The sequence below is a fragment of the Chaetura pelagica genome, unplaced genomic scaffold, assembly GCF_000747805.2.
Source record: "Chaetura pelagica isolate M959 unplaced genomic scaffold, ChaPel_1.0 scaffold27, whole genome shotgun sequence".
Lineage (NCBI taxonomy): Eukaryota > Metazoa > Chordata > Aves > Apodiformes > Apodidae > Chaetura > Chaetura pelagica.
This window is the reverse complement of record NW_009954020.1, coordinates 1,393,005-1,404,754: the sequence shown is the minus strand read 5'-3', so window position 1 is coordinate 1,404,754 and position 11,750 is coordinate 1,393,005.

The following is an 11,750-nucleotide window of genomic DNA, read 5'->3' as shown; positions in this document are numbered from 1 at the left end:
CTGTGTGTGTGACTGCTCTAGCTTTTATAAAGCTTTGGATTTGCATAAATGAAGTAGTTTTCTCACTTCCACATGATGTAAAGCCACACCAAGTGCCTTAATAGATCACTTGTACATCAGGTAGCAAACAATGCTGAGACCATCTGTCTTGCTGCTAAATAAGACCAGTGTTTAGATGTCAGAGTTGCTAAGGTCAGATTTGAAAAGAAATTTAGGAGCCTAGAAGTAATGTGCTATAATGCTTGACATTTATGAGCCCAGTTTCTGGAGCAGGATCCAGAAATTGAGAGCATCTTTGCTCCTTACAGGAAGTCTGGGGGGCACTGGTGCCTCCAAACTGCTGCCCAGGCAGGGAGGATATGCAGCTACACATACTGAGGATACACTCAGGACAGTAGTGTGGGTGAAGCCTAATCCCTTCAGATGCCCCATACTGAATAACAGGGAAAAGCCAAGAAAAATACTGTACTGACTGATTTGGTATCTGAGCTCATTTTCTTCAAGTAAGATCTGACCATACACTGCATTAGACTGACATGGGATTGCACATTGGTCACGTGTAGATACACCCATCCACCTCTTGCTATCTCCCATATTTTGAAACATGAAAGCTTAAGAATTAACTGCAGTCAGAGATGGAAAGCACTCTTAGCTGCTGAAACCCAGCCCCCTGCAGTATGGGATTATCGTCTCAGTAGATCCTGCTGTAGGTCAGTCAACAGGGGAAACAGAAAACCAAACAAAATGAGATATTTGGCTTCATTGAACTCAATTTGGAAGCTGCACTTTTATGAACATCTGGTAGTGCTGCTTCCCACTCACAAATGTCAAATGCAGGACCCTCCATGTCCCTTTGGTCAGGATCTTCCCGTTCTGCTGCAACACTTTAACCAGGGAAGAATTTAGAGCATTTCCTCCTTCCCAGCAGGTTAGAAACTGCAGGTTTTTCCAGAAAAAAAAAAAAAAAAAAAAAAAAAAAAAGGTTTGTTTCCCATAACTTTATTTTTACTTTCTGGTCAGAAGAGACTACTTAATATTTTCTCATTCATTAAAAGTCTTCACACATTTTTCAATAGAGCCTGGAAGTTAATGTTTTTCTGTAAGTAACTCTAGGTCTGATCTTTTAATTCATTATGTAGCAGTTATTTTTTTAACTGGAACTTTTTGAAAGGTCTAAATAAGAAAGGCTAGATGGAGGCCTATGAATTGGCCTTGGACTGTGGACAAAATTCCCCATGGAGGAGACAGAAACATCTGTTTTGGCAGTGAATATACTGCCATAATTGCAGCTTGCTCCAGTGCCAACCCTTGGTGGACACATGAGCCCAGCCACCATGACTATTGTGTGGACACAGGAGGAGAACACAAGAATCCCTCTTAGGAGTTAAGCTGGACAGGTAGCTCTGGACCAGGTCTCTTATTTGGTCTCCAAAACAGAGTCATGAAACTAGGATTTGGGTCATATGGTTGGCAAAATCAGATGAGTCAGGTTGAGTCATTTGTCATCCTAAATACCAGGGAAATTAAACACCTGTTGGTACATGGATCACATTGGCAACCAGGGATGGGCTCTAACACTTAGAACACAATGGATTAAACTTCAGTGGTTATAGCCATAACTAACCTCAGGGCAGCCTCTCCTCCTGCCAAGCTTTGTCCTGCCCACACATGCAGAATATCTACAAGATTTGTACCTCAGCATAGCAACAGCAGAAGACATCATGTGCCCCTTCTTCTGTTGTTGGGATACAAAAAGATCTGGGTCCAGCCCCAAGTTCACTGTCATCAGTGTTAATTGTCCTTTGCAAGTATAGGTTTAAAAATGCTGAAGATAAACACTGTTTTGGGAAAAAAAAAATAATAAAAAATGCAGCCATCAACCTCTTCTCAAAGCTAAAGATACAGGCCTTGAACGGAAGTACACAACCTCCAGTAGTGAGCTCCTGTATATGAAAAAGGAAGACAGTCTAAAGGTTAAAACATTAACTTTCTTACTAACAAATTTATACAAATATAACTCAGAAGAAATGGATGCAAAACAGCTTATCCAAGAGTCAGTATCTTCTACACTTTTTAATTTATCACTTGTCTTAAAGTAGAGTTCAGTAATTCTAGCCTAGAAGGGGGACTACTTAATTAGAGACAGCTTTTGACTTAAAAAAGCTTAAAGTCTAAGTTCAGATGGTGCATGGTGTAAGAAAACCACTACAGAATCCTAGTAAGATAATCTTGCTGGAACTCTACAGTGTTAAAAACAGGGAACTCTTTCTGCATTTCTCATCTCTATGTTCATTAGTAGGGCTCTTCAGAATCTCTTCAGCCAGTATTTTTGCTCTTTCTCTCTTCCTGTTCTTCAGGATTGGCTGTTGATGTCATCCTGTACCTCTGGGCCCCTCACTTCAAGAAGGATATTGAGGTGCTAGAGCAGGTCTAGAGGAGACAATAAGGCTAGTGAAGGGACTAGAGGGAAAGTCTTATAGGGAGCTGGGGTTGTTTAGCATGGAGGAGATTTGGGGGACCTTATCACTCTCTTCAACTACCTGAAGGGAAGTTGTAGTCAGGTGGGGGCTGGGCTCTATTTCTAGGCAACTAGTGACAAGACTAGAGGGCCTGGCCTGAAGCTGTTCCAGGGGAGGTTTAGGTTGGATATTAGGAAGTTCTTCCTCATGGAGAGGGTGATTAGACATAGGAATGGACTTTGCAGGGAAGTGGTGGAAGCACCATCCCTGGATGTGTTCAAAGAAATGCTGGATGTGGCACTTAGTGCCCTGGTCTGGCCGATGTGGTGGTATTGGTCATAGGCTGGACTTGATGATCTTAATGGTCTTTTTCCAGCCTTGGTGATTCTGTGATTCTGTGAATATACACACGTGGCTGATAATCCCCCTCCAAGTATATTCTAACCATAGTAAAAAAATAATGCTCTTACTGTTCTCTGAAACCTGCCAAGGGGGTTTCTGGCTAATGCAGCTTTGTTTCCTTATGAGGAGTGTCTGTAAGACACAATCCTGACACACTGTTAAGAAACTTTAGTGGCTAATCATTCTCCAACCTGCAGTCCTCCTGCTTAGGTGAAAGTCCTTGTCTCTCATGGTCTGCTACTTCTGAAATCACTGACCAGAACACATAATTGAGTGTTACTAAATTTTAATGCAAAAGATTGTATTTTTAGAAAAAACAATTCAGCTGAGTTTACTGGATAAATTCAAGGATCTCTGCTGAAATACTTTATTCATAATTTCAACAGCTTTTTTCTTGACTTTCCTTCAGCACACTGCAAGAAATTTCAGTGCTTCTCTTGCAAACAACCCACCCCAGACCTGCCGTAAAGGACATAGTTTAGCTCTGTTCACCACATTCACCTTAACAATACAGCTGTGTCCTGCCATAGAGCCTTTCCAAAGCTCTATTTCCATGGATTAATTTATCCTTCAACTACTCTATGGCAACACTAGGTGACCAAAAAGAACTGCAGATATTTTAATGGTGGTCAGTGCAGCCAAAGACATAGCTTTAAAAACTTTATGTTAGCAAAGCACATATTAATTTCTTCAAAGCATTTAGGCCTGATGGAGTCTTAAGTGAGAAGTAATTATGTTATCCTGGTGTAGATTGTATATTTGGCCAACTTGGACAGGGCTTTGAGCAATCTGTTCTAGTGGAAGGTGTCCCTACAATGCAGAGGGGTCAGAACTAGATTATCTTTAAGGTCCCTCCTAAGCCAAACCATGCTATGATTATATGATGTTTGCTTGCTTACTTGTGTTTGTCTTCAGTCTTCTAATTTAGACCTCTCTGGGATCTGGACCACCTGTTTATTCCTTACGGCAGCATAATCAGGACCAAGACAGGATGCTTAGGCATATATGTTTGTTTAACTAAAAATAGCTGAAAAACTGTCACATGTTCCTGGGACATCCTAGAAGAGAATAGGAGAACATTAAAGAATTCCTCACTGTTGTCAGTGAGAAAGCAGTCCTTTAAAAAGTGCATTTAATACACCCTTTAAAACACAGAAATTGCCTAATACCCAGATATCCCCTCTAAATACCTATGGAAAAAGAACTAATAGAGACATATATAAAATCTTTTAAGCATGTATTCATATAAACCTTCTTCATATCATTATTGCTCAACATCCACAAGGGACAGAATGATGTGATGACCTACATTTGACGCTTCTTCTCTGCCACTGCAAAACCAAAGAATCATAGAATCATTAAGGCTGGAAGGGACCTAAAAGATTATCAAATTTCAACCACGAAGGAGGGAACCAACCATGTGCAGGGAACCCTACCGCTAGATCAGGTTGCACAAATCCTCTTCCAACCTGGCCTTAAAAACCTCCAGGGATTTATCAGAACTGTCAATATTTAAATGCGGTGTAATTTTGGTAAAATCATAAGCAATTTCCTGCTATCATTTGGGTAACTTTTACACTACCTATATAATTCCATTCCAAACTATAAGTAACCAGGGAATAATTTGGTCAGGCTGATGAGGATGTGGGCAAGTGACAGTGTAAAATAAGAGACTCTCATTGGAAGGGAAAGGACATGGTCAGACTTGCAGAAGTAGATGAAGTTCCTGAGCTACAGAAGTTTAATTGAATACAGAAAAACAATGGAGTCATTAAATACTTGTTATGAATATTTTTATTTATGTTGGAACTACACTTGTCTCTTGCAGCTAGAAGTTAAACAAAAACTAGCTTGTGAACAAAGGATAAGGTAAAAAAAAAACAATACAAGAATACAGATAGAATGAAAACCTAAGGCAATGAAAGTTACAGAATTGGACATAGTAGGTGAGTTTGTGCTGTTTTGGTGGTAGACTTATAAATAAATAAATAAATAAATAAATAAATAAATAAATAAATAAATAAATAAATAAATAAATAAATAAATAAATAAATAAATAAATAAATAAATAAATAAATAAATAAATAAATAAATAAATAAATAAATAAATAAATAAATATTCCTATTCTTATTTCAACACACAGTATGGTAGCAAGGTTCCACCTCCTACTTTTCTCCCAGTATTAGCTTGAGAGATCTGTGTGCTTCTCCTTTTCATCCCAGCATAAGACAGAGCATGAAGAGCTGTAGAGAGATAGTTGCTCATTTAGAATACAATTAATTTTATAATTTCCACAAAAGATTCAAAGTTGTCATGAGTTCTGCAGGAAGTTCCTCTCTGGGCTGCTGAAAATCTTTGTGACAGAAGTGATCACAGGATCATGAATTATGGTGATCTGGCCATACAGTTTAAAACTAATCTATGAGATCATGTTGTCAGATAAACAAGAGCAGCAGGTTGGAGAATGGATGACAAAATGTATAGGTAGCTCATGTTGGGTAAATACTAAGTGATTTACGTTCTTCAGCCCAGAGAAAAGACAATTATGATATAAGTCTGTAAAGTCATAAGCAATACAGGGAAACTGACAATGTAATGATTGTTCATTGCCCCTTGCAGAACAAGAGAACATCATGTGAAAGAATCAGGAAACAAGCCCAGAGACAACTCTTCACATAGCATGTTGTTAAGCTGTAGGACTGCTCCCTGCAGGATGTGGGGGATCTGGGTTCAGGAAGGAACTGGACCAGTTCATGGAGGAAAAACCCATTGAGGGCTATTAAGTACAAGAATTATAAGTCTGGTTTAGAACATCACTGAATTACAATTATTGGCAGCTGGATAGTATTCTGGGAAAGTATCCCTAAATACTTTCCCTAGGCCTTCCACGGGGATCTAAAATGGGGCTAGACTGACCTTTGCTGTGAGGTGGTGTAGCTGTTCTTATGCACTCACATCACAGAACTCATTTAAACTTAAAGGAAAAAGTGCCCAGCATTGTGCAATGATTGTAAAACTGTACATTTCAGGATGTGTCTCTTGTGCTCTGCTTCAGAAAGCTAGCCAAGCCTGTAGGCAGCTTCCTGCATACATTTAGTTCCATTGAAACTAATGCCAAACTTAAAGCTCATGTTTGAGCTAAACTGTAACGTGAACTCCAATTTGAAAGACACAACTGGAAAAGTCTGTGATGGTAAGTATCCTTCTCAATGTGGACACTTGCAGGACTATTTTGTATTCAAGCAACATATAAATTAAAATGTGGCTGAGAATTGTTCTCTTAGGGGCCTTGCTTCAGCCCTGTGTATTTGTTTTGAAACTTAGAATGCTATTTTAAACAAGGAACCTGGAAGATATTGTGGTTAATGGTTGGGTTATGTCAATGTCCCTGACACAGCTTCTCAGGTGAAAAAGTACCAGTGGGTTTCTCTTCTTTAACTGAAAACTCAACCATGAAACCCAGTGCAATTCATCATCAAACAGATTTTTCACACCTGTTCGGAAAAGGCAAAAAACCACCAAGGAACCATCTGGGTGTCAGAAGCAGCATCTGGAGTTGTGGGAACTGCTGATTCACCACCCAACTAGGAAGCAGAGGTGCTTTTTTTTCCCTTGGCTACTAACCTATGTTCCACCCCTCCTTTCTTGAGCAGTTGAGAGATTAGTCTATCTTTGCCCTCTATTGTATCTACCAGGAAGAGCACTCTGCAATGTGCAATGACCTGGGTGCAGTATTACTCATGAAAGATGGTGGTAAACAGGCAAGTTGTTATAGCTGAAATCTGAAGCAGAACATTTCCTTTCCTTTGAAGCCAGAGCTACTTAGTTTTGGGACAGGTGTGAATGAACAGTTTCTACTTTAGGAAAAAATAAAGTGTGAATGAATTTCTATATTATTTCATTTATTTATTTTATGTATCCCAGACAATGGTAACCTGTATTTCTTATGCTTTTTGTATCTCTTCAGTTAAGATGTTGACACTTTTGATTAAGTCCTTGATTAACCCAAACCTGAACCCATTTTCTCAAGCATAGAACAAAGAAACTATCTTGTTTTGGTTCCTTTTTTTGGTCATATGTTTTTGGATGGCTGGTAATTGTCTTTGTCATGACAGTTACATTTTTCATCATGTGCAATCTTGCAATATCACCTCAACCTTTTAATTCCATCCAGAAAAATAGATTCAGCTCAGTGTAAATTATGCCAGATACTGTTGCTTTTCACACAGGATAAAAGAACAGCAAGTGCAAACAAGAACTTAGATTGCTAACCCTACACAGTGTTTAAGGCTACAGTGATCATTATAATAGGTTCCTGCAGACAAAACCGTCATTGTATTTTGAAGAAATCAATAGAAAACATCAGATTTGCGAAAAAGTCAAGAGCAGTCAGTCAGTGCTCTCAATACAGGGTTATTTGGAAAGTGTGAATGTAGTTACCTAATAAACTACTTAATTTGAAGGCCACTAATTTATGTGCCTAACCTCAGAAAGGAGAGGTGGCAGCTAGGAATCTATCTCTTCTAACTCTCTGTCTTGGGAATTTCAGGTGTTGAGCAGGAGTTAAACAATCAGAGTTTACTCTTGAACCTTATGGAAACAGGGATACTCCCATTGGGATCTACAATGTAAGATTGTTGTGAGCTGATGCTGTTACAGAGGCTGCCGGCTGTTTAGACTTATGTGGGGAAGGAGAAGAGCAGTTTCCCACAAACATATTTTGCTGTGAAATAATAGCGAAAAAAACATATAACATTGGAGTATTAATGCACTTGCTATTGTTATATAACTACCACCCTTTGTCATCAATACAACCTCTAATTAGTTATTATTACTCCGTCACTATGCCAGCTTGTGTAGAGATGGGCTGTCTGATGAAGCCTTCAACTTCAAGTTGAGTGGTTTCTGGAACATCACTTTAGGTTATTTCAGACAACAGGACTCAATGTGTATAGGAATGTTATGATATAATACATCCATTTGCTATTTTTTTTACTTATCAGAGTAGATGAATTCAAAATTATCCTGCCTGGCCCATTTGCAACAGCATCTCTTTGGAACAATCTCAATGTAATTTCAGTCACTCAACTCCAAATTTTAGAAAGCCAACGTTGTGAATTGTGCCCACTGTTGGTTTTGTTTGTTTGTTTTAGGCTTTTTTTGGTGTTTCTTCTTCTTCTAGGTATTTTTAGAGCAAATAATATTGCTTTTTTTGTTTTACTCAGGTTTTCTTTAAAGCCTTCTGTTTGCATGAGGGGTAAAAAAGCTCTGCTTGCATCTTTTCCCTGCAGAACCAGTCATGCCGTGTTGTAATAATAACCAAATCCCTCCCCACATCAATGTCACAATGTTTGTTTTAGCAATCTTAAGTTCAGCTGCCAGCTGTTCTGTTCTTTGGATTTTATTGCAGGAAGTATAAATTACCCTTGGTTTGGCTGGAGGTACTTTTAGAAGCCTTCGAGTGAGGGGGGAAGGGAACGGAGGAGGGAAGGGAAAGGAGAGAACAGCATGTCTATTTTTGTTGGGGCGGAGTGACAATCAGTTAAGGACTATTAAGCTTGATGGCCTTGATGTTATAGCATTGCATCTCTTTTTACCATTTCTTGATCACTACAGAGTAATAACATCTTTAAAATTTATTGGGACAATTAGAAGAAAGCACAGTTCCTTTGACCTCAGCTGTTTCAAAGACTTCTATGGCTTTCTTTTCTCTCTCCCTCCTTCTTTTCTTTTCTTTTCTTTTAATTTCTTTTTTTGTTTAATTTTATTTTTACACAAAGAATATTCACAGGACCAAACTTCTTCTCAAGAATTTTCTACCTTGCGATTTATGTTAAGTTCCAAGTTGCTGATAACATAATTAAACTCAAAAACGAGAAGAAGAAATGTATTAATGAATAATATAGCTACCTTCATGAATTCAAACTTCTGCTATGAAAGAGTGAATCACTTGGGTAGAGAAAAAAAGCCCCTTCATTTCTCTGTCTGAAATTTGACTCAACTACTTTTTGAAGAGGTTGGAAGAAAGGGAGGGGATTTTAGTTAACACTTCCGTTTGTTTACATTCCTAGTGGCACTTGAAGTCAAGTGATACTGAAAAACAGTAACAGAGGTTGCTTCTTGTCTTTTATCAGGCTAAATGTACTGTCCCATGCCCATTCTACATCTCAATTCCTCCTCCTAATTCAGCTTCTCCTTTTCAGTGCATTCTCTTCTAGTTAGAAATCTGTGAATTTTCTGGCTCCAGATTCCTCTCTCTATTTTCTTTTTTTTCCCCATATGCAAAAAGAATTGCTAGTCTTTATTTTGACTGGGTTTCCCACACTAAAAGATACTTTATTTTTCTGCTCTGGTACCAATACAGAACCAATTGCATTTATCATCTGTTTTGTGATCTTTTTTACATTGATTGTCAATAGTTCCCATAAGGCATCCTGGACAATCTTTATTGCTTTTTTAGAACAGACAAGTGAGATTTGAGTTCCCATTTTTCACCTAAGCATCCTAACTTGTGGGCTAGTGCACCTTTTAGGACCTATTCAATTTTGAGCAATATATTTCAATTAGGCCAGAGTGAGACTAACTGCACAGCCTCACTGACCACCTAGTACTTGTGAAGTCATTCATTCACAGGGAGGCCCCTGTGAGTTCTTGCATCAGATCAGAAGTGGTGTCCTAATGAAAGTCATCATTCCTTGAACTTATTTAATGATAATAGAGTGGTTGTGAAAAGTATATTCTGAAGCACTATGGAAACTAATGGTGAAATATCAGCATTTCCCCAAATGCAGTTTTTATTTTCTAGCCAGTTTCGTTCTCATATTTCTGCCCTAATTGCTAGACTAGCTTTCTTCCATTGCTGTCCCAGGACTCATATTAAATGACTGTCATCCTTTTATGACATTCATTACTGAAATAATGTCATACCATAAGTTTTGAGAAATACCATATATTTTCATAATATAATACACATTCTGTAATTTTCTAGTTATGATCACGGTTGAACCCCAACATATTAATCACCTTCAATATCAATCTAAGCAGTAACATGAAGTGACACACAACATAACATTAGTCCTCAGTAGTTCACAATATGAAACATGAAGGATTAGAGTTTTTCCTGAGAACCTATCAAGAGATCTAGTTCAGGAGTGTGATATCAAGATAAATAATAAACATTTCAACATCTATATACTCTTCTAGAAATCTATGCTGATTGCAGGTATCTTGAAGCTGGGCAAACACTGGTCTGTCATAGCTTCATCTACTCTTTGTTTCTCTTTCATGTGTCCAGATATTGTACTTCTCGACAATCCAGCTCCAACCCATAATTGCAGAAATTTTAGATTAAAGACTTAATGTCATAATCTGGCAATAATAACTCCAACAATTCTTAATCCTTTATTCCCTCTCTTTTTGAAGACTATTAACTCAGCTTCCTCTACTGAAGGTAAAAAGAATGGAACAAAAAATTATTGAAATATTTATTTTTTTAAAAAGAAAACACTTAAACATTTTGAACTGCACCATTTGACAGTTTTGAGTTGCTCTAGTTCCCACTTCTTTTTCCTTCCTCTCAGAAGATTCATGCTTTTCTGGCATAAATCAAAGCCCTAATCAATTAGATGTTACAGATTCAATAAGGTTGTATAAATAGACACTATGGAGAAGGCATATAGAGAGCTGGAAGATCAATAGTATACATAGGCATAGTTACAGTAATTATGTAGGAAGCACATACATGTGTCCCTGTGCATTTATTTATGTGTAATGTGAACAGTATTTTATTATCGTTATGCTTTATTGAGCCCATTGATTACATTTACATAATGTCATCAAATATTTCCACAGAGGCTCATCTGCATCCATATTGTTATAGCACTAAATCACCAATGGCTTAGGCTTTACAGCGAGAGTAAATAGCTCCCTTTAAAATACGCTTTAGAGAAGCAAAATAAAATAATGAAAAGCCCCAAGACAATGCTGTTCTACAAATTTAGTAGTTTGGTTACTGCTGAGAGCTGAAGTCCATTCAGTTGTGCTGGCAAAAAAGTTTAATTAAAAGAAGGGGGAAAAGTACTATAGATCATAACTATAAACAGCCATGAAGCCCTGGAAGACCACTGGAGATCTCTGAATGTTCATTCAGCAATAATACAAAGATCAAGAACCTTGAAGCAAAGCCAAAGCTTCCATGAGCCTGTAAATTAACTAGAAAAACCATGATGTCAAGAATGGAGTGTACAAATGGAGCTTGAGAAAACCATCAGTCTGAAAATGGCAGTGCAAAATTCTTGACTTCATTTATTTTACCAGAATGCATGTGTGTGCTAAGTTTCAAGATCTTGACCACATCCCCTTCTTCAAGTTCAGAATCTCATCTGGATGAGTCAGCCTTTGTTGGGAAGAGATGTTACAAGGAAAACCAGGAGAGAGAAGGTGGAAGACCAGGCAGACACAGCTGTCGTGAACCTGCAAAATAGCACAGGTAAAGGCCAACAGTAAAGCCTCTGCTTGAAAGCGAATGTCAAGGGAAAGGAGGGACAAGCTATGACTTTTAGCTCTGCAGGAGTCTGCACAGGGCCCTGATGCTAAGGGAAAAACAGCAAGAGGAATATAAAGCTAGGAGCATTCCCAGCTGTAAATCTCATAATTTTGAACACCTGAAACTGGGAAGGGTGTTAAACGGTACTGCTTCTAGAAAAGTGGTTCTAATTTTGCAACAGTCATAATTTCCAGTGAAAATACAAGCTTCAATAATTGCAACTTCTGTAAACGGAATCCAATAGTAAGTACTTGTATATTTGTAGAAGCCAGGGCCACATTTGTGACCATTTGCTGAAGTGACATTCATGGTTCTGAGTTGTCCTTCCAGGGAGCAGTGGGTT